The sequence below is a fragment of the Haplochromis burtoni genome, unplaced genomic scaffold (genome assembly GCF_018398535.1).
Source record: "Haplochromis burtoni strain Fernald_Lab_line unplaced genomic scaffold, NCSU_Asbu1 Contig_22, whole genome shotgun sequence".
Classification (NCBI taxonomy): domain Eukaryota; kingdom Metazoa; phylum Chordata; class Actinopteri; order Cichliformes; family Cichlidae; genus Haplochromis; species Haplochromis burtoni.
Genome location: NW_024582383.1, coordinates 1,138,584 through 1,164,342, shown reverse-complemented (window position 1 = coordinate 1,164,342; position 25,759 = coordinate 1,138,584). Strand labels below are relative to the sequence as shown.

Here is a 25,759-nt window from a genome sequence, read left to right as displayed (position 1 = left end):
GTTTCAGTGCTGCTAGTGTGAGCCGTTGTCTCATTGGTTTATAGATATATTGGTACTCAGCAGCTGAATTAGCATAAAAAATGTCAACGAATTCACCGCATGTAACACGACGAGCGAGAGAGACTGAAATCTGCTGAACGTCGCTGTGATGCAAAGACTCAACAAATTTGCCATCTGTAGAAATAAAATGAATGGCGAACGGTGTCATGTCGGTGCCACGTAATGAGGACGGCTGGAGGCCTTTCAGGCTGCTGAGAGCAGAGCGCGTGCACGTCTCCATCCAGCTAACGTTCGACTGACAACTCTCCCCTCCCTCTCTTCGCCAATTAGCTCCAGTATTAGCATACGCGCTCTATTTGCATGAGCAACGACTAATTCCTGGTGTCAACGCACAGCTGTCGATGCAGATTAGCCAGGCTAGTTGTCAAAGAAATCTCCACATTATTGTCGCTCTCAATGTTGGATCAAGTTTCATCGGGAAATAAAATGATATACACGCGTGCCGCTGTTGTCTCGTAATCGTCTCGGTGGAAGGCCTGTGATTGGCAGGATGTGGCCCTGTGGACAGCACAGAGCCGAGTGTGGATTTCCACTGACATCATTGAGCAGAGTTGTGCTGATGCTCAGATAAAGTTTGAGAGCGCTGGAGATGTTTCCTGTTTCCCTGTGTGATGAATAACAGCGGCCTGGCCGTCTTCCAGGGTAAATACGAAGAGAAATATTTATGACTTGTGTTTCAAGTGTTGTTTTTTACAGGGAGGCTGCTTGTAGGCTGTTTGTTTGGGTCTGCTGGTTGAGAGGATCAGAGTGTATTCTGACTGGTTTCTGCTTGATTTACTATATTAGTGTTTCTTGAAACCGTAAATCATACGAGCATTATTCACACTGTGATTTACAAATGTGTTAGCCACAGGTCAGTGTTGCTGTAATCTGTATGCAGAACAAAGTCAGAAGAATGTCTTTTTTCACTTAATCTCTGTGTTGTGGAAGCTTATTCGCTCATTACAGGAGCTCAGCAGTTAAAACAATACATTATATATGTAACCTGCTTAGTTACTACAGTCGTGTTGTTTTTATGTGTACTTACTGCTTCCATAGGACTAGAGAGGGTAACAGCCAGGTTACCAGATTACTTACTGATTGTCAGTAAGTGTGATCACCTGGATCAAAGCAGATGTCGGTAGCTTGCTGGTCTGGAACATTTCATTTCACAGTCATCCCAGCAGATTCCTGCCAGATGATGTGATGCTCAGACATAATGCAAACAGAGTTACACGTCCGACTCTACAGGCAGCCGTTCATGACCGTATACTTACAACGGACCGAAGAAGTATTCCTTTTGTGGAAAAGTTGTCAAGAGCTGGGCTGCCAAGACTTCTTAGATGAGAACAAAATGAAGTTGTTTGGTCGTATATGGTAAAAACTAAAACAGCTCGTATCAAGCACGGTGGTGGAGGGGTGATGATTTGGGCTTGGTGTGCAGCCACGATCATGAAGCCCTCTGTGTAGCATCCTGGAGGCAGCGAGGCGATCTGTCTGACAGCTGAAGCTTTACCAAAATTGGGTCATGCAGGCTGAAAAAGGCTGAAAAAGGGAAATAATCAAGATGTTGCGATGGCAATGCCGTGAGCCTGACACATGTGGATGTTACCACCATGCTGCTTTAAGGTGCATCACCTAAAAGTGAGACTACCAGGGTTTTATGCAAACCTCAGTGAGGTTTAAACAATATTGTGAGATTCAGTCAGTTTTTTCTTTTCCTTTTTAGTTTTTGTCTGAATGAACTAAAGGAAAATAAGAATTGCTCTTCTTCGTCAGATGCAGTAAAATGAAGAATTACTGACCTTCGACTAACAACGTCGCTCATTCAGGTGAATCCTGTACGGCGTTACTAACGGCGTTTCTGTTTTCAGTAACGAGTAATCTAACTAATTACTGTTTCTATCGTTACAACGCCGTTACCGTTACTGACAACAAAATGCGGTGCGTTACTGTTTTTCAACAAACAGACGGTTGAAGCTGTGTTCAGCTCACCGCACGTAAGTAATCTGGGCGCTACAGCTTTAAGCAGCTGCGCTCCCGTGGACGGCGATCACTGCAAAGCACCTGGAGCTCAGGGGGGAAACAATGGCATGAGTGCTGCTGTTTGACTGAGGAAGAATAAAGGAGTCGTGGTAAGCCAATCACATGACTACTTTAAGACAGCAACAAGGTGACATGTACCAGTTTATAAACTGTGTTGATAGGCCAGTAAAACCAGAGTCCTGATAAACAATATATACGCAGCGTTTTTTCCTCAATAGTTTCGTCACGTTTACTGTCTGAGGACAGCGCTAACAAGCACTCTCTGCTTATGAGCAAACAAAAAACAGCTCGTTCGTGTTGGTGGAAAAATGCACCATGTCGACCAATCAAACTATGATATGGAAACATGACATTTGGTTGTTTAGGAAGAGGGGGAAGTTTCAGCAGTGATGGCGAGAGAGATTTGTGACGTTTAGCGTGTTTGGTGTAGTTAATGTGTTGTCTTGTGTAGTTAGTGTGTAGTGTTGTGGATAGTTTTGTGTTGTGTGTCAGAACAATGAGGCGACTGCTGTCTCCGGGTAGAAACAGCAGTGACACACCTGCTACTGTCAGATCTGCAGGTATCAGGCTGTGATGTTTCCTTTATAGTGGACAGAAATATTTGCAGTGGCACAAATAATTTGTGGCATCTTATTGAAGAACAGCTGATTGTTCTGTAAATAATTTGAAGTGGTTGTAAAAAAAAAAAGGATAAAAGGTAAATGGCTGCAAGTAACTTTGTTGTTTGCAAAACTTGTGCATATGATTTTAAAATTGACAATTTATATTTGCATTTAAAGTTATGAAATATGATTCAATAAACACATTTGTGGTTGTTACAGTAAAAATATCACTTTTTCTACTCCGATTTGTCATGTTTTTTGTCTGATTTAAGATCAATTGTGTTAATACAGTCTGTCAAAATGAAAACGTAACTGTAGATTCAGACATGTGAGGCTGTGCTGAAGAGAATGACACCAAACAAGGCAAATAAACAGAAATGTGAAATGTGGAGGGAGAATCAAAAGTAGTTAAAAATGGCCGATTATACCCTGGACCCCTGAGGGTTAAACTTTTTTTAAAGTAATGCAATAGTTACTTTTCTAGTAATTAATTACTTTTAGAATCTTGTAATTCAGCTACTAACTCAGTTACTTTTTTGAAGAAGTAACTAGTAACTATAAGTAATTACGTTTTCAAAGTAACTTGCCCAACACAGACGCTCCAGGCTCCGGTTGCCTCCTGTAGATAACCTCTGTGTTTATTATCCTGTCACATGTGAATCACTGGCCCCGCCCCTCGATCACTGTGCCAGTGAGATGATCACTGGTCCCGCCCCTCGACACGCCCACTTCACTTTGCCGGCTGTCGCTGACTTTCTGTGGTCTCTGCTGTGTGGACGCCACTCTGGCCGCAAGTTATCGATTTCATCCACGTTTCCAAGCATAGCTGCTTAGGTTATTATTTACATGTTTACTTACAGTTTTACTGCACTGGCAAACATTTTGGATATGATGTAAATGTGGTCCAGACCTTTTTTCTGCATTTATTCCTTTACATTATCCAGACAAATTGAAACTTCCATATGCTATCAGCCTCCATTATTTCTCACTCACCCACGCATGTTTAAATGCATGTACGTGTTTTCACTGCCGCTGCCAAACCAATGAGGATTAAAATAAATAAGGATTGTTATTAATGTGAAGGGAGTGCGAAATGCTCCTGTGACTGATGACATCCATGGTAGAAACAACAGCTCGTTGGCTCGAGGACTGACTTATCACATTAAAAGATAAACAGTAACAGCACAGGGCTTGCCCCGTCGACTGCAGCAACCACTGGGTTATTTCCTGTGTTTACTACAGTGCGGCTCTTTGTGAAAATGAAGTATTGTGTTTAATATCAGCTTTTATTTGTGTCCAGTATTTTTCTGGCACTGTCAGAGTCGCCTTTTCGAGCAACCCGACATCTTTTTTATTGTCTTTAGGGGTTTTTTTGTATTTGAGTGTGACAAGCTTGTTTTTTTTTAACTTAAGGTGAGAATTTATTCTACAGCACAAAAAACCAGAATAATACTTCTCCTGAATAAAACTGTTTCTCTGCTACAAACTGTCTTGCTCAGTGTAGAGTTTACTGAGGGCACTTACTACTTAAAGCATCAGAAAGGTTTTATACAACACGAAGTTGGAATCTGCTCTATTTCAAATATGTGTAAAACATCCAAGGTTTTGGAGGAACCGGTGCATCGTTTTTATTTCCATTTGTTTTACTTTGTTAGCTTCAATCCACTGCAGCTTTAGATGGTTTCAAGTGTGAGCTTTTGCTTTTCTTTCACTTTAGTTGTTATTGATAAGAAATGTTTGGTTTCAGTCGAGTTCTTATTAGTTTCGGGTGTTTGTCCCAGTTAACATGAGACGGGTGGGATTTTTCAGATACTTCACAACCGACAACAACACGAAGTGAAGTCGTAATCTGTATTTCTATAAACATGTGCACCAGTGTCTCCTCCAGCTGGAGACTAAAACTCAGTTAGTTTTAAAAAGCACAGATATTTAAATTTAAATTTTCTTAGTGTATTTATTATCATTTGATTGCATTTTGATTAGTTTTAGTGTGCTGCAATAACTCTGGTGCACAGACCTTTGCCAAAGGCAGCAGGTTTGGCTCCCATTACCATAAACGTGGGCCTGTCTGCGTGGAACTGATGTTTATGGGTGCAGCACAGGTATCAGTCTGCAAAAGTGCATCCAAGCAGGAGCCTTGAGGCGCTTATAATTCACAGAAATATGTAACCATCATTAAAATCAGTTATACCTGTGCCGTGCTGGGAGATTAGCATAAATATGCTCTATGCTCAGCTAATGCTAATTACCCCGTGGCTCTAGTCACCGCTCCCACCTCCACAAGTCTGTCTGTGTTTATATGCCACAGCTCTGTGAAAACCTCCTCTCTGAGAGCGACTGCTGACTCTGACTGTTTGGGGACAGGTTGCCTCCCTGTGCAATCTCTTTGCAATCAAAAGCTTTCAGCCGGCGGTTGAGTGTAAAGCATCCTCAACCTCCAGGTCACTGCAGCTACTTGCAATTTGTCACTGATTGTAAAGACATCAATGCAATCACCTGACAGTCATCGATTTATTTTCTAAAGAGGTCGTCGTGCTTGTGTGACTGAGCCATCAGTGAACTGAAATTTGACTCATATTGTTGCAACTTGTCCAAGTTATGCTGCTTGTCCAAGCACCGCCGTGGACGTGAAGTCGGCTTCACTCTCTGGCGAAGGCCGGCATTCTGGGATGTTTTTTCTTTTTCAGGTGACTGTGCAAAAGCAGCATTTGGTATTTAACAGAGAATGCCTTGACCCTTTACGCCTGCGTACTTTGATATATCCTCTCCAGCAACAATCAGGAAGCACGCCTGCTGAAATACTTTTTGCAGCTTGAAATATTTGTGCCAAATCTTGGCGAACATCTCAGCAGAAGTAAGGTGATACAAGAATAAGTCCTTTCTCATTAATGCAACTAGAGAGGGAATAACACAAGCCTTTGTGCTTGTTTTAACTTGGATCTCAGTGTCAACACTGAAGGATTATTACAAGGCACAGTCATATCTCTCCCTGTCTCTCTGGCTGCCATCACACTCTAATGTCTGACAATTAAGATCTAATCTTTTCTACAGGCTCTCACAGCTAGTATGCCAGCCCACCGCTGATCAAGATAAGCAGCAATCACTTTGATTCCTGAATTAGAACGTAGGAACTGCCATCCCATCTACTCACATTACAGAGTACACTGCAACCATCTTTTATTCAGCCAATATTAAAGCTGGCACAGGCTTCAGGTTGATGTGCAGAGTAAAGAGGGCAGGGAGGAAAAGCATCCGTTGCTCTGAATGTGGAATGTTTCAGCGTTTTTGACCCAAACCTTTGCTTTTGTTCTGGGCCGTGCTTTTTCAATAATAAATAATGCATCTGGTTCATTAGTTTGTTCACTGCGAGGTGGACTGGGGAACTCTGTTTCACCTCCAGGTCATAAATCAAGGAGAAAAAGCTGTCAGCAAAAAGGAACTCGGGATTACAACATGCCTTCACTGGCTCAGAGTGTCAGTTCCTACAGCATTTTTTGGTACCCGTGTGTCCTCGCAGGCGCAGCGCTCTCAGCTAATGACAAATATGTGTGTGAGATATTTGGCAAAGAGGACTTGTGTTTGATTTAGTTGGCTTTGAAACCTATATTTCAACCTCCAAAAGGCTGGCAAGTTCAGCCTGGCCAAGGAAACGGCCAAGTTTTCCATCAAGTGCTCGCTAACGATGACGGGAAAAGGAGCGGTGAGACGGCAGCTGCGTGCAGTAGCTCCTCCTCTTGCTCGCTGTTTATCCCTGTGATTATTAAAGGTGAATTTATATCGTGCACCCTTTGTGTGGGGTTCAATCCCGTTGCTGCAGTCCTCCATCTGGTCCCTGCAGCCACCGGGCCACAATGACACACTGTGTCTACTCTATATTAGAACCAGCGCTGCCACTCTTTCATTTGTGCTCTCTGCACGGCTCGCCGTTGGCCACCTTTCCCAGCATGAACGCACATCGTATGCCCATATGTTTGTGTCTGTTATGTATTAATTTAGCAAGTTGGTCTTTTCAAAAATCATTCTGTCATTTTAAATCTAAATATATTCTGTTAATTCGAGTTTCTTGCATAATGCATGGGCAGACCGCGGCACACGTCCAGCAAACACTTTCTCCTACAGCATGGATTCCATTTAATAAAGTCTTTGTGTAGACTCGCCTCTTCCAGGGAGGGTGACTCAGGGTCCATGTTGGTCGAGCCGGCGCCCCGGGGCGACGATCGACTTACGCAGTCTGGTCACATTGCTCTTCGTGATTAGATCTCACACTAATTAATTATTTCTGAGAAATTCTCAGCAGTGCGGGTCACACGACTCAACGAACGCACATACAGTGCTTTCCTTTGTGTGTTGGTATCTGTGCATGTGAGCCGCCGCTGCTGCCTCTCTGGGTCCATTTGGGTGGCAGCAGCCCAGGGAGTTGTGCTCTCATTAGGAGCACCACGGGCCAACTCGGCATTACGCCATCCGTGACAACAAATTCAACATGAGAAATGGTGCGCGTGTGCGAGAGCCAGCAACTGAGAGCAGCACACTCCCCACAGTCTAAGCACGGGGTAGGAAGCATGAAATGGGACCTTGTGTTTGACCAAACACTCATTTCTCCAACTTCTTTTCATAATATTCTGTGAATTATTATCCTCATACTGTGCCTGTATTAACAAAGTCAAAATCAGTATCACTGTTACTCGTGTAAATTTGCAGCACTTTAGAGACAGTGTGAGTACACCGTTTAACGTTCTCGAAACTGTCGGTGATTCTGTTCATAACTGTTCTGGACCTGATTTGTAGGTGAGGTGAAGTCAGGTGTGGTGTCTCTGGGTCGTGTCTCTGCGGACGATGTGGTTCTGTGGGCTTCTGTGAGTAATGACCTCCAGGTCACAGTGGGGTGGTTTACAGGCAGCACTGATGGGAATTAGCACCTCAGAGTCCAAGTCCACGGTTCACAGAGAGAAAGAGGTAGACTACCCACACTGGGTTGGGAATGACAAGTGGAGAACTTCCAAGTATCCTGACATCATGACTGGGGGAGGAGTAGAAATGGAAACCGACGGCAGTGATCTGGACACGTCGTGGTAAAGAAAGAGCTGAGCATAAAGCCAAAGCAGGTTAATATATCAGTCCACCGTCATGTCAGGAACTGCTGACGAACTAACCGCACGACTGAAGGTCTGTGGCGTTAGCTTCAGCTCACACAGGTTTCTAATCACATGTCAGTAAAGATGAGATTAGCTCAACTAATTACAGATTCAGTTTCTGGCAGGAGGATTTTCAGACACATGGTTAACAGAGTTAAAGGTTTGTTTGAATGCAAATCATGACCTTTTCCTAAACATAATCCCAAATCCTCGGGGCCCCCAGGCCAGGTGGGATAGCTAATCCTTCCAGCAAGAGTGCCGAGGTACAGGGCCCGGGAAACAGCCTGATCAGGTGTCTGAATCACCTCAGCAGCAGAGCCCAGTCATCCCACAGAGGGAGCTCTCTTTCTTTCTGTCACTACCATGAACCCTCCCCCCGAAGGCACATCACAAAATCAAGATAAAAATGTTTTTAACACATCAGGAAACTATTTAGACAACAAAAAGGTCACTTCCTCTGCTGCTTAGATTTCTCGAGGCAGTTTATTCCTTAGATCTGGGGCTCTGGCAGCGACGTTTTTAGCTTTTAGCTGTGTTTGTAGAACAGTTACAGTAAAAGACCAGATTCGTGTGTAGCCGTAGCCATGAGATACCTTAAAAGTCAGCAGCAAGATCTTTAAGATCTCGAGTCTAAGACATACTGGGAGCTGTGGCAAGGACGCTAAAACAGGTACAGACTAATAAATGGGACACGTTCATGGGCCACAGCACATGTAGACAAGCAGAGAGAAAATAGCATTAAAAACAGCTGCAAACTTTTTAGGGAAATTAGTTTCGGGGTTCTGGTTCTTTGAGAATCGTGGCTCACTATCATGGATTACTGGGACACTTGATGGCATTAGACCATCATTTATAAAATTTCCAGCTCCAGTTAGGCTTTTAACTTTGCACACAACACTGCCGGCGCGTGCACCAGACGTCCCGGCTCCCCCGCGTCGGATATGGTGGCCTTATTGAAAGCTCAAAATCCATCGTCTGCGTGTCTGGATATACAGCTCTGGGGTACAAATACCAGCTGCAAACAGCAAGAAAGATGACTAATGAATGCACAGAGTGGATTTGAGAAGCTAAGCTTACACTTTTTATTAACCTTAAAATTCAGCTTACATCCGATTCTATTGATCTGGTGTCTAAAAGTCAATAGCAGCCCCACAGACCTCGTGGAAGTGCATTGTCTCTTTATGGGATGCATGAAAGCAGCTTTGTACTGTAGTAGTTTAGGAATAACTCTGCTGAAACATTAACTGTCCCTGTCTTTAATACACATCAAACCTTGAAATCGACTCCCCGGGTGTGGACGCAGTGTCAACAGAGGGGGCCGGCTACCTGCTGGAGTCTGGTGTGAAACTCTGTACCTGCGTTACCTGGAAATTGAGTCGTGCTACCTGAAACGAAGAGCTGGAGAGAACTTCACCCGGGCCAAGCCCATCTGGTAGATTCATGAAATATGGAGCGGACGAGCGTGAGTGCTGGCTAATCAGCCGACTTGTTGGTGGAGGGGCTGGAGGTGTGTGCTACAATATGAGATTGTATGCAAGCACACTTTGCAGGAAGCACTGTGACTGCTGGGCAAACACACACACGGTCAGACAGGGGGCGCAATACGAGCGGCTCGTCTGCGCAGCTGTCTCACGTCGCCGCCGTGACCTCGCGCGCCTGAAGACAGCAGGGAAAACAGAATTTGTCAAATCAGAGCCGCTGCTGATGAGGAATAACACAGATCCGTATCCCACACATTAGTGAGCCAATCAGAAAACAGGCCTGCCCTGGGAACAAAGGCAGCAGCGGGGCGGTGTGGGAACACGCGTGTGCGTACACAAACGGCGAGCAACAGAGCAGTCGAGGAGCGAACGCACACCCACGCTCGAGTCTGGCGGGGTGTCGGGTTGCGTCTGGCTGGTGTGTGTGTGTGCTTCTTTCTTTGTCCGACTCTCGGTTTTCACTCTGCTCACCATGCGTGCATCCGTGCACGTGTGCGTCAGCCTCCGGCGGGTCAGCTTCTCTCCATAAGACACAGAATGCAACGACAAATAAGAGTCTGATTAGTTCCTTCCTTCCTCAATGGCACAAAGCCCGACCTAATCCGTGAGCAAACACGCTGTCTGCCGGGAGAGCAGGGAGGCTGATGGAGGAGGGAGAGAGTCCAACCTGTGGAGTGTTTGTCCTTAGGAGAGAGAAGGAGAAGAAGAGTGAGGGGCAGCTGGATTGATGCAGGGAGAGTGGGGCTGAGGGCTGGATTGAGCGGGAGGGATCAATGAGAGGCAGGATGAATGAGGTTTGGGAAGACGTGGGGGGAAATATGAACAATGTGAGCAGGACAAAGATGGAGGTGTGCAGGGAGCGATGAAAGCAGGGGATTAAACATGCAGGAGCTGAGGTGAAAAGGTAGCGTCCCGCTGACCTGCGCCGAGGCTGAAAACCTGATTGGGAAATGAAAAAGGAGCGCGGCTCGATGAATGCACGCTCCTGTTTGCCAAGGCTAATGCTCTCTGTCCAAACACCCAGTGGTGTGTAGGGTGTGTCTTTACGTGGGCGGAAGTCTTTTCCAAGCTTGCGAGGAGCTAAACAAAAAGAAACATCAGAGAAAAGAAAGCTGGCCTTGTGCATCTGCTTCCATCCCCTCAGTCCAGTTCATCACACTGATCTCGTTGCAGAATAAAAACCATCATTTTATCTGGCTTGCCTGTGATGATCACAGTCACACGGCCAAGAGTGCAAAATGTGGCCTTTTGTTTATGTTGTGGCTAAAAATCAGTGCAGTCGTTGTCATCACACTGATGGCCACGCTGGAGGTCACAGCCTCTTTTTGATTGTATCGATGGAAGTTTCAGAGATGGCTGAAGGGTTTTTATGCTCTTATATTTTTAAACATAGTTTCCACGTAAAAATCGGCGTGCGCCACATTCGCAGTTTCAGCTTTCCAAAGCCGAGAGCAGGTCAGCGACAGAAAACCAGCCAAGAAGAAACGTGTACTCCTGTTATCATCAGGATTTTATTGTCATTGTGAACATTTTTTAGATTTCAGTGTTCAAAGAAAAATTCCTCTTTTCTTTTACAACTACGTACCAAAGCTGCTAACATTGTAAGCATGGTTGCTTTTGATGTTTTTTCCAGCTTGCAGAGCAGACGATGCTGACGAGCGTGGCTGTCACTAACATGGTCAACTCAGATACTGCGAGCACTGAAGTCCCGCCCACCTGCTGGCTTACTACTTCATTAAGAAAAAGGAGTTTCACTCACAAACAGGTCAAAGAACTTCTAACAGCTCGTCACATCAGTCACTGTAGTAACTCAGCTTTCATTATTATTTATGTGGCATTTAACATATAAAAGCACACGTTAGTCAAAACCCCCGGTGGTCATAAAGGAAACTGTGGTTCTTACTATAGTAAGTTACAGTTACAGAAAGTGGCAGTATGGTTTATATGTAGTATGATTTCAGCATTTCTTATTCCTGCTTCTCACTTAGCCATTTCCTTCTGAGTTGAAACAGTGAAGAAAGTGACTGAGGCCGATTAAGATCTGCCGAGCTCTGGAAGTATGTGTTCTAGAACGGTCCAGAGGATTTGTGCCCTTAAAGACTCTGCAGCCAGGAGGCTGAGAGCTAGCACTGCCAGCTGCCACTATTTATTTCTATAGCACCAAATCACAACAACAGTCAGCTTTATATTTGAGCTGACTGCAGGTTAAAGACCCAACATTAACAGAAAGAAACCCAAAAGTCAGACGACCCCCTATGAGCAAGCACTTGGCGACATCGGGAAGAGAAAACTCCCTTTTAACAGGAAGTAACCTTCAGCAGAACTGGGTCAGGGAGGGGCGGGGCCATCTGCTGTTACATATCCTGTGACTGGTCGACACACTGTGGAAGAGCCAGAGATTAATAATGACTAATGATTAAATGCAGAGTGGTGTATAAGCACAGAGAGAGTGAAGAAGAAGCACACAGTGCATCATGGGAAAACTCCAGCAACATCCAGCCTATTGCAACGTGACAAAGGCTGTTTAGGTTTACGTGGTTGCAGCGAGATCCACACAGTTAAATAAACAATGTTTTTAATGTCTTTTGGAACCATTAATTATTTAACAGTAGCATCTAATAATACAGATATGGAGATGAAAATGGGCATAACAGGTCCTCTTTAAATGTGAAGTAACTTTACTCGTATGGAGTAACGTCTTCTATGGCAGCATGTTAACGACTGACAGGACCTCCTGGTATCACCACGACTGTCTTGTTTCGGCCTCGGCGACAGAAAGACTGAGTTACAACGAGAGGGCGTGGAGTTTGAGAGACGGTGATGTTTACCAAACAGTGAAGGTCGTATTACATTGATGGGAACTGACTGCAGCCCAACATACCATTACCATAAAACTAATTGCTTTGTCAGACTAACGATCCAAAAGCTGAGATAAAAAAAAAACTATAATTAACTTCCAGCGATAAAAAGTTGATGTAATATTTGGTACGAGGTGTCCTTAAACCACCACCTGTAACACTTTTGGAGACTTCAAGCTTAAAGTGGTGGGAACATGACGTGCACGCTTATCCTCCCCACGGTTCGTGCGCCCTTTGGACATTTACGCTTTGTGCTTTTTTTGTAACGTTTTCCTAAAAATTTAAAGCTACAGTTTAAAGTTTCTTACGCAGCGTCACAGAAATCATTTTTGCCACACCTCCTACGCGTCACACTGAAGCGGTGTCTTTTATTTATAAAGGCTATATTAGAATGGTGATTTTTTTTTGCCTCTAATTTAAGTTATAAAGAATTTATCATGGCATTGTGCGCCCCGAGGCAGCTTTTACTTTCTCGAATTACTCTTCTCTCGGCCCGTCTCCTTCTTTGCCAACCATTAAAAAGAGAATTATGATCTCGAACGGCGTCACACTGTGTTTAAATGCGCCCTCTGTGGTTTGACATGTTTGTATGGCTCCTGCAGCACATGCTATAAGTGTGTCTGTATTTATGTGCTCACGTGTACGACTCTGCGACTGTGCGTGTGGCGGCACAGTCGTTTGTAGAGGAAATGAATAGTTGCTACCATCGTTCATAGCTCCCTAATGAGGCGGCTGGGCTCTTGCTTCTCCTCGTGTCTCCTCGTTTTATACGTTCTGTGTGGCCAGGTCTCCTTCTCATCTCGTGTCCCTAAAAACACCCGGAGGCCTCATTACCCTACCGTCATTGTTTATTTGGAGGGGAGAAGAAGAGAGGAGAGGAAAGATCAAAGAAAGGTCTGTGATCGACTGCTTCCTGTCGCACAACCTTCAACAAGGCCAGGTCTGCTGTCGGGGTCTAAAAACATGCTGCACAGTCTCAGACTTTGTGTCTGTGGCTCCGAACTTTTGATGGCGTTCGCTTGATCAGCGCCAGATTGCCTCTCGGTGTCATCTAATCCTTTCTGAAGGTTATTGTTTTGCTATTTTGGGGAGACCCAGCTTCACTCCTCACTTTGAAGAAAATGATGTCATGACTCTAACCAGAGCCCGTGTTGTAATTAAAAATGAAACCGCCTGTGATCACATTACTGGATTATAGTGTTACACAGGAACATACTTCCAAACCTGACAGGGAGGATGAGAGGGAGGAAGAAAGGAGAGTTTTGGAGCAAGAAAGCAGCATTTCAAAGAGTGACAGGAAGGAAAAAGTAAAGGAGAGGCTGGTTTTTCTTTTTCTTTTCTTTTTGTCAAAAGGAAAACAAATCCCCTTGAACAAATCCTGGTGTACAGCAGCTTTTGTTATATTTGTCCTACTTCCTGACTTACAGTTATGCAGAAATATTTCCAGTCTTCAGTTATTAAAATTTGTCTAAAACATTGGCTCTTGGATCCAGATGTCAGCAATGGAAGAAACTGGTTTCTGGAAAAGAATATTCAGAGAATATTCTGCCCCCATCAACTATGAACAAATAAGAGAATGAATAGATGGATCGATGGGACTTGAAATCAAGGTGAAAACTGGGATTAAGCTTGACACTGGAAAACAATAACGTAAAAGAAATGATTGCGTTGGCTTTCCAGTTCTCCTGTTTTGTACACATGATGAGCGCGGGACTGTCTGCATATAAATGTTTATACGCAGGTATTTGTATAAGATACGTGAACTTCATATGTCTGTCTGTCGCTGTGTTGATAATATAAAATGATTTTATTAGCAAAACAGCTAACAGACGTAATAAATGTGCTCAACAAAGTCATTTCTCTGTTAATCTGAAAGTGCTGGTGCAAATGCGCCTGTTCAATTTTCCTGTTTTATTAAAATGGACATTTCATTTGACATCTTCCTCCATCAAGGCTTAAAATGTATTTAACTGTATGTGCTTTTTGACTTTAACAGAGAGAAAGAATATTACTGAGCAGAAATAAGGAAGCGAATATTCACAGCAAAGCTCTCTTTTGTACCATTAAACATGAGAACGTTTTCCAGCATGTGCAATAGTTCCTGCACACTCGCAGCATGAAGTGTTTGTACTTCAGTTAGAAGCATGTTTCATGCCTGGATCATGTTTCTCAAACAACTGATGAGGGAGAAAATCACCATGGCAACCAAGACAACAAAGCTTTGAAAAAGTGGGAACTGTGATTTTTTTTTTTTTAGCCATCCAAGTAGTTTTATTATTTTAGCCACTGTTTATTAAAAAACAAGCGACACTAAAAGATGTGCAAGATTTACACGTTTTGTGCGTGCAGTGGTGTCGGTCAGCATCACTGCTCAGGGACGCTAATGTGCTGTCATACCAGTGTTTGCCAGACATGAAATCATAGAAACATATTCAGTGAGTTTGCTGAAATGTCATCTATTGTATGAATCGCTTTAGTGCGACTCATTACGAGGAAGGTGGGAAGACTGAAGAGAGACGTCGACCAAAGCAACCTTACCGACCTCACACAGATATCGATTTTCGTGAATCTTTTCTCCGTTTTTCTCAGATAAAAGTCTCGTGTGTGTCGGAACGTAGTAACGTGATGGGCTTAATGGGAGGATTAGCATTTCAATAGCTATTCAACACACACACACACACACACACACACACACACACACACACACACACAGGTTTCCACATCCTTTGGCAAACTAATTGAAAATATTGCAAAACGATTGATTGGGTTAAGGAGCTGAAATTATTGTTTAGCAGGTTTGAGATCTGTTGACTGCATAAGATTCACATGATTTTCACACTGATGAAATTATTCAGTGAGCCCTGGTGTCCTATAGACGGGGGGGGGGGGCACTGTCATCCTGCAAGAGGCCACTCGTCTCCAGATCGTACATTAAGATGTGAAATGTTATTACAAGACTCATTAGATATAAAGAGAATTTAGTTTATTCCAAATGTGTTTTATTATTAGTTACTGTTTTTGTTTAGGCTACTCATTACTGCTTATTTTTAAAGGTAATTTTGGTTCCTAACTGCGGCTGTTTAGAGCGTCACACGATGAAGCCGCCATGACGTCACCCACTGGTTTGACTGTAAAGCTGCGTGTTCATTGGCTAAGGACTTGTGAATCTAAAGTCAATAAACAAGCCAATGACAATCAATCGTTCTGACTCTTAGAATGAGCACAATTTCCAAAACTGACTTTATGTTTTATTCCATATGACCAGAAATAAGTGACTGAACTCATAAACTTATCAGAAAGGTGTTTACAAATCTCAGAGCCCAGAGACGTTTTTCAGTCCACGAGCCAAGAAGTCTTTTTGCAACCACCTGCCCTCTGGTGGCCATTCAAGCCTGCAGCTGTAAAGCACTTCCATGTTGGGTTCACCTTTCAGACCCAGAAGCTTGTTGATGCGTCTGTGGTCGGGGAGAAGAGGAAGTGAAGCTGAGTGCATGCGCTCCCGTTGCTGTTATTACATAAGATGCTCTCGTAGGAGAAACAATAGCCCAGCTTCACCCACACAGACCTGAGAGTACTAAAGCAGAAACAGGGTTATGATATTGTGAACATGTTTTCTATATTTATCAGTCGATAGGTTTTTAATTAGCATGACCTAATCAGCATTTTCTATACTGCTCATTTTGTATTCCATACAGACTAAGTGTCCACAATCAGTGCGTTATAACTTAGTCATTTTGAAAAATGTCAATGGGATTTGTGATGAATGTGGTTCATTATGAACTGATTTCGTATGACTGTTTAATCATTATCAACCTTTTTAAATATAAAAGTTCTGCTGAAGATTGCAGTATTGTGGGGAGGTGTGAGGAACGCGAGCCTGTACAGGTCTGTGCGTCCCTCCATGGTCAGACCATCACTGACCGACCACCAAACCAGACATGCTGAACGATGTAAGATAAGATAGAAGATAAGATAGAACTTTATTAATCCCTCCTCTGGGAAATTCGGTAATTTGCAGGCAGCATAACGTTTTCCACGCCTTCTCCAGACCCTCTCACGCCTGTGTTCAGGGAGAACTTGCTCTCATCTGTGGACGCCATGGTGGACCTGCCAGTTCTGGTCTTCTATGGCAAATACCAACCAGGCTCTGTGGTGCTGGGCAGTGAGCACAGAGCCCACTCGAGTGCATCGGGCCCTCAGGCCAGCCTCATAAAGTCTGTTTCTGATTGTTACATCAGAGAACACGTCACCAGTGTCCTGCTGGAGGTTATTTTGTAGCTCTCACCCTGGGCCTCCTTGCAAAAAGGAGCAGATACCGATCCTGCTGATGGGTTAAAGGGCCTTCTACAGTCCTGTCTCCTGGAATCCCCACAACGATCTTATGGTGCGTTCACACCGAACGCAATAGATGGGACCAAAAAGCGCCAGACGCCCCTAGCTGGTTGCGTGCACATTCGCACCTCAACGTGCGACCAACGCGAACTGTTCACGTCTGGATGACGGCCGCTTTCAGCGGTACCACCGTCTGTCCCTCACCCAGTTTGAGGAGCTGCTGTCCCGCGTTGGTCCAACCGTTGCCCGCCTAGACACCAACTACAGGCGCTCAATCCCACCTGCAGAGCGCCTGTTCATCTGCCTGTGGTTACTAAAAGTGTATAATACAGCAGTCCTTTATTTATACCTGTGCTAATATATGCTCATTTAAAGTCTCAGTGACTTCCCCACAAACCTCTGAAGAGCGTTCCTGCCTTTCTTTTTTTGGAGTGGAGCTTTCCTCCGAAATAAACTAACTTGTCTTTATTCTCTTAGATAATTGGTCTTCACTATGTTCCTATATAGTAGTATATTTTTTCTTTAGTATACTATGAAATAAATTCTACATGTGTCAAGTTGTGTGCCAACATTTGCTGTGTAGTAGAACTGAGACATTACAAAGATTTATTTGAAATAAATTTTGACGTGGGGTTCAGATTTTTCCAGTTGGAGCGGTAGACGCGATATGTGCGAATGCACAAAATGCACCACATAAACTGCCGCGCGTATTTTTATTCGCACGTCAAACGCTACTTACTCGTGTGACTGATGCATTTTTGCGTTTTCGCGACACAAATTTTCGCGGGACCCCCAGTCGCGCTTCATCGCGCTCCTGCATTGACTTTACGTGTAAACTTGACGCTCTGGTCGCGTCTGTCGCGCTCGGTGTGAACGCACCATTAAGACTGAGCTGGGAGACGCAGCAAACCTTGACTTGATTAAAAACTGTTGCTTACATTTTTTTGAGCTGTTTGTGTGTCATTCTCTGATCAGCTTACTCACTGCTGTAGTTGTTTTCTGAGAGAGCGCATCCTGAAGTTTAAAATATGGACTACAGTAGAAGCCAGAAAAGTTATCTTGAAGTCAGCTGAACTTTGGCCGGATCTGCCTGCTCCCACCTGCCCTCCTCATCAACGCCTGTGAGGCAGACAGACGAGGGTTGCATATCCACGCTTCTCCCTCTTTGTCTCCTTCCTCTGATATTCTCTGCATGTTTCCATCGCGGCTTCGTGGCTGAACTGGTTTCTGCTTTTGGAGAGGAGGCTTTGTGTGCTGACTCCTCAGGGCTGTGTTTCTGTTTTTGTTGAAGTGTGTAAGTGTAGTTATTGTGCACTTGTATCCACACGCAGGCCCGTGTAATAACAATGACTGCTGGGAAGTAAAACTGTTGTCTGTAAATCAGATGCTCGTGATTCAAATTTAGTTTGGACTGTTTCACGTGGGCAGGAAGCTGCTTTCTACTGATCTGTGGTGTGTCTGACCAATTTTGTATATTTCCAAAAACAACAACTTTTCCAAAGGTTATCTGTGTGTACATAGGTGTGGAAAAGAAGCTTGGGTTCAAACAATCAGTAAAATGTATTTGAAACATCTGGACTTAAGTTCGCTACTCAGCTGCTCACAGGGACTATTCAAGGAGAGTATTTGCATTTACCAGCAGTCGATAGTTACGGAAAAACAAAGCGCTTGCCGTCACGCTGCGTTTCGTTCCACTCCTACATTCCTGCTCTCACAGTTTGGAAAGCCGAGTCTCCCTCCTTGCTTTGCTTTAGCCGCAAACATCCGTTATGTGGCTACAACCCTCAGTGCATAACACTGATTTTGGATATTAGCCCATAAACATTGTTTTTGTTTCTGATACATAAGTAAAAGTAGCAAAAGTACTCTTAAGTATATCATAAGCACCGTACTTCAAACACACAGGACAAAACCCCCAATTAATTCCTAAACGTGCTCATCTTAGACTCTGATTTTTAAATAAACATATATACAGAATATAGCATGCCTCTAAAGGTGCCTCATCCCCACATGCAAACTGCACTCTGACGGCCAGTGTTGCACGCACACACAGCGTGAAGAAAAACACACACACTCAAAGGCTGCAGAAACATGTCACTCAAACAATCCAGGATTGAAACGTACAGCAAAACTCTGCAACCACAAAAACGTGGTAGAAGTACAACTTCCAGGAGCTTTGACTGGTGCATGTTTGTCTCCATGACCACTGAGATGAAGGTTGATTTTGCACTTTTCACATTAGTGTAGCAGATTTCAGTTTATAATGAAACAAGTTATTTTTCTAAATGCACTTAATCATCTCTGGTTTTCTTCCACAGCGTATGTTGTGTCCTGTTCTTCTCCCCTCCCCTCTTCTCCCCTCCCCCCGCAGCAGATGGCCCCGCCCCTCCCTGAGCCTGGCTCTGAGGTTTCTTCCTGTTAAAAGGGAGTTTTGATTGTTGGGTTTTCTCTGTATTGCTGCAGTGTTAACCTCACAAACTAAACTGTTTTGGTGCTAAATGAATGAAACTGAGCTGAATTAAAAGTTATCTTAATTCAGCTGATACCCGATGAGAGGTGAGGACTCCTCTGTGGCCAAACTAAAGCTCCTTTGTGTCTCTTCGTTGTCATTTGATCAACTTTCTAATGTAGCAGAGTGAGCCGGAGATTAAAGCACACACTGTGTGGGGGTTTCATTTAAAACGAGCAACATTTCATAAACCGATTAAAGCGCAGAAGTGGAATCTAACACGATCCACATCATCAACATGAAGCACTGAGGAGTAATGGGATTTATTGAATTTCTGACAAAACAAAGCAGGGGAGCTCAGAAGCATCAAGGTAAGACTGCAAATCTCTGAGCAACACCAGCGTTATAATGCAGGTGCTACGCATTTTTATGTAGCTCCAGTCTTCTTTGTGGTGGCAGTCTAAAGCAGGAGAAAGGACCGGTCGTGGTCGTGATTGGAAACTTTTGAGAGCTTCGTTTCTGTCCCTCTCAGGCTCCGTCTGATCAATGAAGCGCATAAAAACTCATTAAATGTTTAATTGAAAGAGATTAAAGCGCGACATTAGCTCGAAAATCTGACTTCGATCTCACAGATACCAACAAATACCTGTTAACATCTTCCCCCGACACCTGAGGCCACTGAGCTCACCAGGCTGGGAAAGCAGGAAATTCAGCCCTCGTCAGCTCTTGTCAGGTTTCAATCTAAAAATGTCAAGCACAGCCTCGGAACATTTCGGAGTGTTTCTGGAGGAGTTTGGGGGGTTTCTGTGCCGTCCTGCTGGAAGCCATAAGCAGGGAGACGCGTTCCTCTTCTCTCGACTGTGCTGCTTCGTATTGGGAGGAGGGATGGAAGCAATTACCAGCGCCAGCAGCTGAGAGAGGGCCAAGCCTCTGCACATCAATCAGAATTACTCCACCGCCACTGTGTGCTCGTGTGTGATGGAGAGTGTGTGAAAGAGCAGCCCCCAGTGGTGACATGCCTCCTTGCCCTGCAGAACTTTTAGAAAACCATCACACCGGCAATCTGCTGAAGGCTCTTAAATTTCAATGGAGGCCTTTTTTCTTCTTCTTCCTCTAAATTAATTTTCCCCACCTAATTGCTATGTTCATTACCAGGGTACAATAATGTCAAAAAAACCACTGTCCTGATTTAATTTCCATGGCTGAATGTGAAATGAGTCGGAAAAAGAGGCAAAGCGCTGCGTGTGCTGCTTGTCATTTAGTTCATGTTGAAATGCAAACCAGAGGCAATTTAGGTTAATGTGAAATGAGGAGGAGAAGAAGAGAGCGAGCGAGAGAGAGAGGTTACAAAAAGCAGGGGTAATTTGGTGTGGCAAATTGATGAGTCATCTTTTGTTCAGAGCGTTTGACTGACAAAAGAGCCGCGGAGCGTTAGAGGAGGCAGAAATGGTCTCGGCGTGAAATGTTCATCGTGTCACTCTGCTTTTCATATCGTAACCCCCCCCCCCCTCAGGCCGCCCTCAGTCGCGTAGTCCTCCCGTGTTTAGGCTAATTACACTTCCACTAAGCCTGAGTGTGTCAACTGTGACATTTCCACTGTTGGTGTAGCAACATTAGCACTGCTCTATTATGTCTGCATTAGGGACATCACACATTATCCAAACTCTCCTCTGGCTGCTTTTAACAAAGAGGAAAGGGGGAAATATGTCTGAATGCTTTCACAGTTTTGTATCTCCTCTGAATTCTGCATTGGCACTTTGTTTAATGTCCCTAAAATTGCAATGCCGAAAGGTGAGTGGGAACAATCATCCTTCCCTGATTAGTTCTCTGCTCTTGGAGCGTGGTTACCCAGGCCCCGTCACCTCATGCATACTAAACCCATGAAAAGCACAACAGCCAAATGTGTATGCTTTGTGTCTCTATGGAAGAATGAGTTAAAATAAAAAGCCTGTTTGTTGTGCGTTGTGTCTATGGAGGGTTGGAGCGAGGCAGGGGTGTGTGTGTGCATCATATTCAGGGTGTACTTCAAGGCCAAACTGGAACGAGATGAAAGGGAGAGACGGGCGCTCTGTCCTGTGACGAATGATTGTTAGATATAACTCAGCCCTGGAGGTAAACAAACGAGGCTGATTTTCCATGGCCTAAAAGGATTTAGGGTCTGGATGTGTTATCCATGATGAGAGACAGCAAAGTGTCACAACATCAAGGCCAGCGCGCTATGAACCGCGCTGGAACATGGGCGTTTGTGTAATGCTGGGTGTGATTGTGCATTATTATGTAATTAAGTGATGCTGAAAGCTGACATGATGCTGCAAAATATTTCCACCTTTCAACTCTGCACCTGCTGCACGAGGACATTCTTCCCACCAGGCTGCTCATCTGTAACGGCGACGCCCCGTAGAGAGGAGCGTGCCGCTCTTAAAGGGAATTAGACGAGCTGATGTGATTGGCCACCACAGGCACAAGCCCACGCTGCTCCCGGCGATAATTTATTCCTCCTTATTCAACTCCATTTACAACCAAATGCACTCGACAGGAGTGACACACAACATTCAACAGCTACGGTGAAGAAACGTGAAAAACAAACTGTATATAAAAGATGAACACAGCCGTCCGTGTCATTATTCGTCATCCCTGTGAGCGAGGATACCCGCGTTGGTGCTCCTGGATCATCAAAACGAATGACGGCTCAGGTTCATCTTTACACGTGATCAGTCACATTGTTGTGAGTAACAGAGTACATGTGCCGGCGTTACATTCTTGAAATACAAAATATGAGTAACTGTATTCTGTAACAGTTACTATTTAAAAAGGCGATATTCACAATACAGTTACTTTGTTCTTTTCCTGTTTCATATGTTCGGCTCTGCCCTCTCTATTTTTGGTAATTCCACGCCAGTGGAAACCCAAACAAAACACGCATTAAGAGGCTCTATTGCCCATGTCTCAATCTCACGTCTCATAATGACGTGAGGAAATATTTTTTAAAATGATTCAAAATACGATTTATATGAAGGCAATAGCAGAGTGTTACAGGCATCGCCCTAAAGCATGCAGCCTGATGGGCAGTGTAGTCCGTGCTGCAGGGAGGATGGACTGTCATACCCGTGATGTGTCTGTGAGCGAGGGAGGGAGAGAAAGGAAAAGTACGAGCTGTCACGGAGCAGAAACGGGAGCTGGAAGCATGTAAATATAATAATAACCACTGCAGCCAAACAGAGAGCCTGACGAGCCCAGCTGTAAGTAAGCTGTTAAGACTCGACTGTACGCCGTGTTCGTGTTTTCCTCTGAAACAATAAGCAGCCTTTCAACGCCTCTCTCTGTCTCTGCTAGCAAAGTTGACCCAGACAACAAAGTAAAGCTAGTTTTCAGCTACGAGCCGACACGAACCCGACGTATCAGCCAGAGGTCCCTTTACTACGGTTCGAGCCGCGGACCTGTTTTATATACGCGTGGAATAGTTTTCTACACGAGATCGCTGCAAAAAGTGCAGCCTTACCTAATGTCCACCTACTGTTACTCATTTATATTAAGATTTAAACATCTAGTTGGTGTTGGTGTGGAGAGTAACCTTCAGTAATAGTAATAAATCACACAGCAATAGGACATTCATGTAGTTGTAAAAAGCATGATAATATATTAAGTAATCCAAAGTATTCAGAATACGTTACTCTCATTGAGTAACGTAACAGAATACGTTACAAAATACATTTTGGGGCATGTAATCTGTAATCTGTAGTGGGATTCATTTTAAAAGTAACCTTCCCAACACTGATTGTGAGGTGATAGTTTTGTATCGTCATAGTTACACCACGTAGCAAACCCTAACCTGTTTATCCTAAGCATAGCTGTAGCCCTGTAACACTAAGCCCCGCCCCAACCCTGATGGCCTGAGTGGACCAGCACAGCTAGCTTGCTGAGAAATCCCTCTTCTGGTTAAAAACTACAGATGAGTCATCAAATCAGCCGCTGACAGCAACAATTAGCTATCCGGTTGTTCAGTGATGACGTGACAGAATCCTACTTCCGGGTCTAAAGTAGTCTGCGTTTAATATGGCTTTTGTGTTGTTAACATGTTTAATGTTTTGTATTTTCTTCTATTTAATCTCAAAAAGCTCCTAAAACAGTCAGTGATCACTGTTGACCTCCCTCGGCTTTTATTACCGCTAATCATTTATTTAAGCTCAGTTTTTAAAACCTTAGGATGTAACTACAGCCCAGCCCATGCAGCAGTATATGAATGACTAACCTCGTATTGTGGATGGATTATCTCAGTTGTTCTCCTGGCTGAAGTTTGGTCCTTTTACAGCATCCTGCCATGCGATTACATTTGTTCCTGACCACCGAGAACACTCACGTTAACTTTTATCGAGTGGAAAAAAGTTAGCTTGTTTATATTATGCTAACATAGCTGTGTCGCTAGCGGTCACGTAGCACATCATTATATACCAGCTAGCCCAACTTCAGTAACCCTACAAACGTCACTGCTGTTTAGTTTTCTGTCTTCATTTATGCTTGGAAGTGATACAGAGCTGTACGTTTTAATTTGTTTCCAAAACCCCGCAGTCAGGACATGCTATATTGTATTTAGATAGAAGCTAGCGAGCTAACTCCCTGCTAACTTCTAACTCCGTTAAATGTCATAAATTCCGTTTTCATGGATGCCTGGGTGTTAAACTCAATTGTTACACCTGGTAGAGCAGAAAGCTGATCATTTTATTAAAGATGAAAGACTTTAGACAGTTTTTCAACTCTCAGTAATGCCATAGTGATCGTTTGATATATGGACCTGCAGCGGAGTTTAGGCCCAGACACGGCTAGTGACATCAGACTGAACAACCGGATAGACACACACGCTGTTTGCTTTTTGTAACCAGGCTCAAAAGATGTTAATCTCCTCCTAAAGTTGGGCATTTAAGCATTAGTGAGAGTGTGTTTGTAACCAGGCTCAAGAGGCCATCTGAGGAACATTTTTATTTTCCAGCCTCAGAGGTTGCTACTTGATGAAAACCGTGGGGGCAAGGACAAAGAGCCACTGCAGAATGAGTATGATTTTTTATTTGTAGGGAAACAGCATAAATAAGAGCTGCTGGCCATGATTCATTTCCTTCATTTAATAAAATTCAGCACGGCTCCTTTATTATTAGCTACTCCCCTTATGCTTTTAGCTATTGATAAAAATGTAATCAGAGATAAGGGGAGACCGAGAATAACATCACTAATCCAAAGAGGAGTGGGTGCAGGAGTTGAAGCTTTCACTCTGTCCTTTCTACAGAGAAATAAGCTCTTAGAACTCACCGGGTCCTCTGCAGCAACCACTCTGATAAAGTGCATTTTATCAAAGTAGCACCGGTCCTTCGGTGCAGGCCTCAGGTGTACAAACAAATATGAACACTGTTCAGGTTACATGTGCAAAATTATGATGCTAATATTTCACATTTCTCATAGGAGTATTATCCATATGCTGCACTATTTCATTTCAATATTGGGCAATTACAAATCTTTTCAATGTAAAATAGTAAGTGATCAGCAGCCAAGCACACATCACTACCCCCAGTGTCTATCTTGGATCACTATGTAATGTTGCCGTGGTTCCCCAATGGCAAAAATGAATAAAACAATTACCAGGATCTCTGAGTGGGCTAGGCAACGTCTTCACTGCCTTAAAGACTTTTATGACCTTTTTTTAAAAAAGAAAATAAAACAGGATCCATTTTAAATGATGATGATTTAAAATGAGGACTCAGCATGCTGTCCTCTAGTGATTGCCAAGGACAATATTCATGGATTTGGCACCAAGGAGTGGACATACAATAACTCTGCTGCAGCCCCTGGAGTCCCAGGGCCCCGGGGCAGTGGCCTGGTTTGTCCGATTGCTTTATCCAGGAAGGGTTCCTGTCCAATCACCTTTCAGCTTCGCTCTTGTTTACGAGAACCCTCGACAGGTGTGGGGTGTTGGGTATGTCCCATACCAACACATTCCCTGAAAACAAGCCTGCCAATGGCAAATCTAGAGAAATTGCTGAAGACGTCTTTGAAGAGTGATGCTTTGCTCTAAAATGCTTGATAATTACCATAAAATTGCAGAGCTGCATCACTTTTGGCAGATGCCCCATTTTACCTGAACAGCAGGAACCGTGTAATAAAACAGCAGAGAACACTGGATCCACACGCTTGCTGCGTGTCTCGAACCGCTGAGAAGAAACTGCATAAAGTATTTAAGATGACATGTTTTAAATGAGACTATTAGTTAGGCTACGGATTCCATGTGAAATGCAAATGGGATATAAAACTGAAGGTGAGTTACTAATTCATTTGTGAGAAGCACCTTGGCAATAATGTAATTCTTTCTGACGTGCTAATAACTCTTTTCACTGAGAAATCATGTTCCATGAAGGCAACACCTTTTCAACGAGCCTTCCAAATCCTGTCCCCCACATTTCATACTCCCTGTTGAGCGCCGCTGCAGTCGTGATGACATTAGCATGTTTTCGTTGTCTTAACTAGCTGGGGTCTTTTTTAACACTTCCTATTTGGCACCTTTGCCCAGAATCACATTTCTGCCTTTGTCTGGCAGCTTTTCTGTTTTGATACCTCTGAGTGTTACATCCATCCATCAAAATTCATTTTCCCACAGTAAAAGTATCCAATCAGTGAAAATCGGCCTGTGATCATCTTATGCAATCATCTTTTTCTTTATGTGTCTAATTTTATATTTCTAACTTATTTTTAAAAACTTCTAAAAGACATGCTTTCGTGAATAATGCATAGCAAATATTTCCTGGTACTCAGACACCTTGTCACAAATCTCTGATCA

The 25,759-nt window shown here is 43.8% G+C and overlaps 1 long non-coding RNA gene across 1 annotated transcript in view; it reads left to right on the top strand.

Annotated features, from left to right (window-relative positions):
• Positions 1 to 639: 639 nt before the first annotated feature.
• The window catches only part of LOC121814150, a 30,256-nt gene continuing 5,136 nt past the window's right edge, over positions 640 to 25,759 (top strand). The window contains exon 1 of the long non-coding RNA XR_006054130.1: positions 640 to 702. This is a non-coding gene — a long non-coding RNA (uncharacterized LOC121814150). The remainder of the gene's footprint in view (positions 703 to 25,759) is intronic.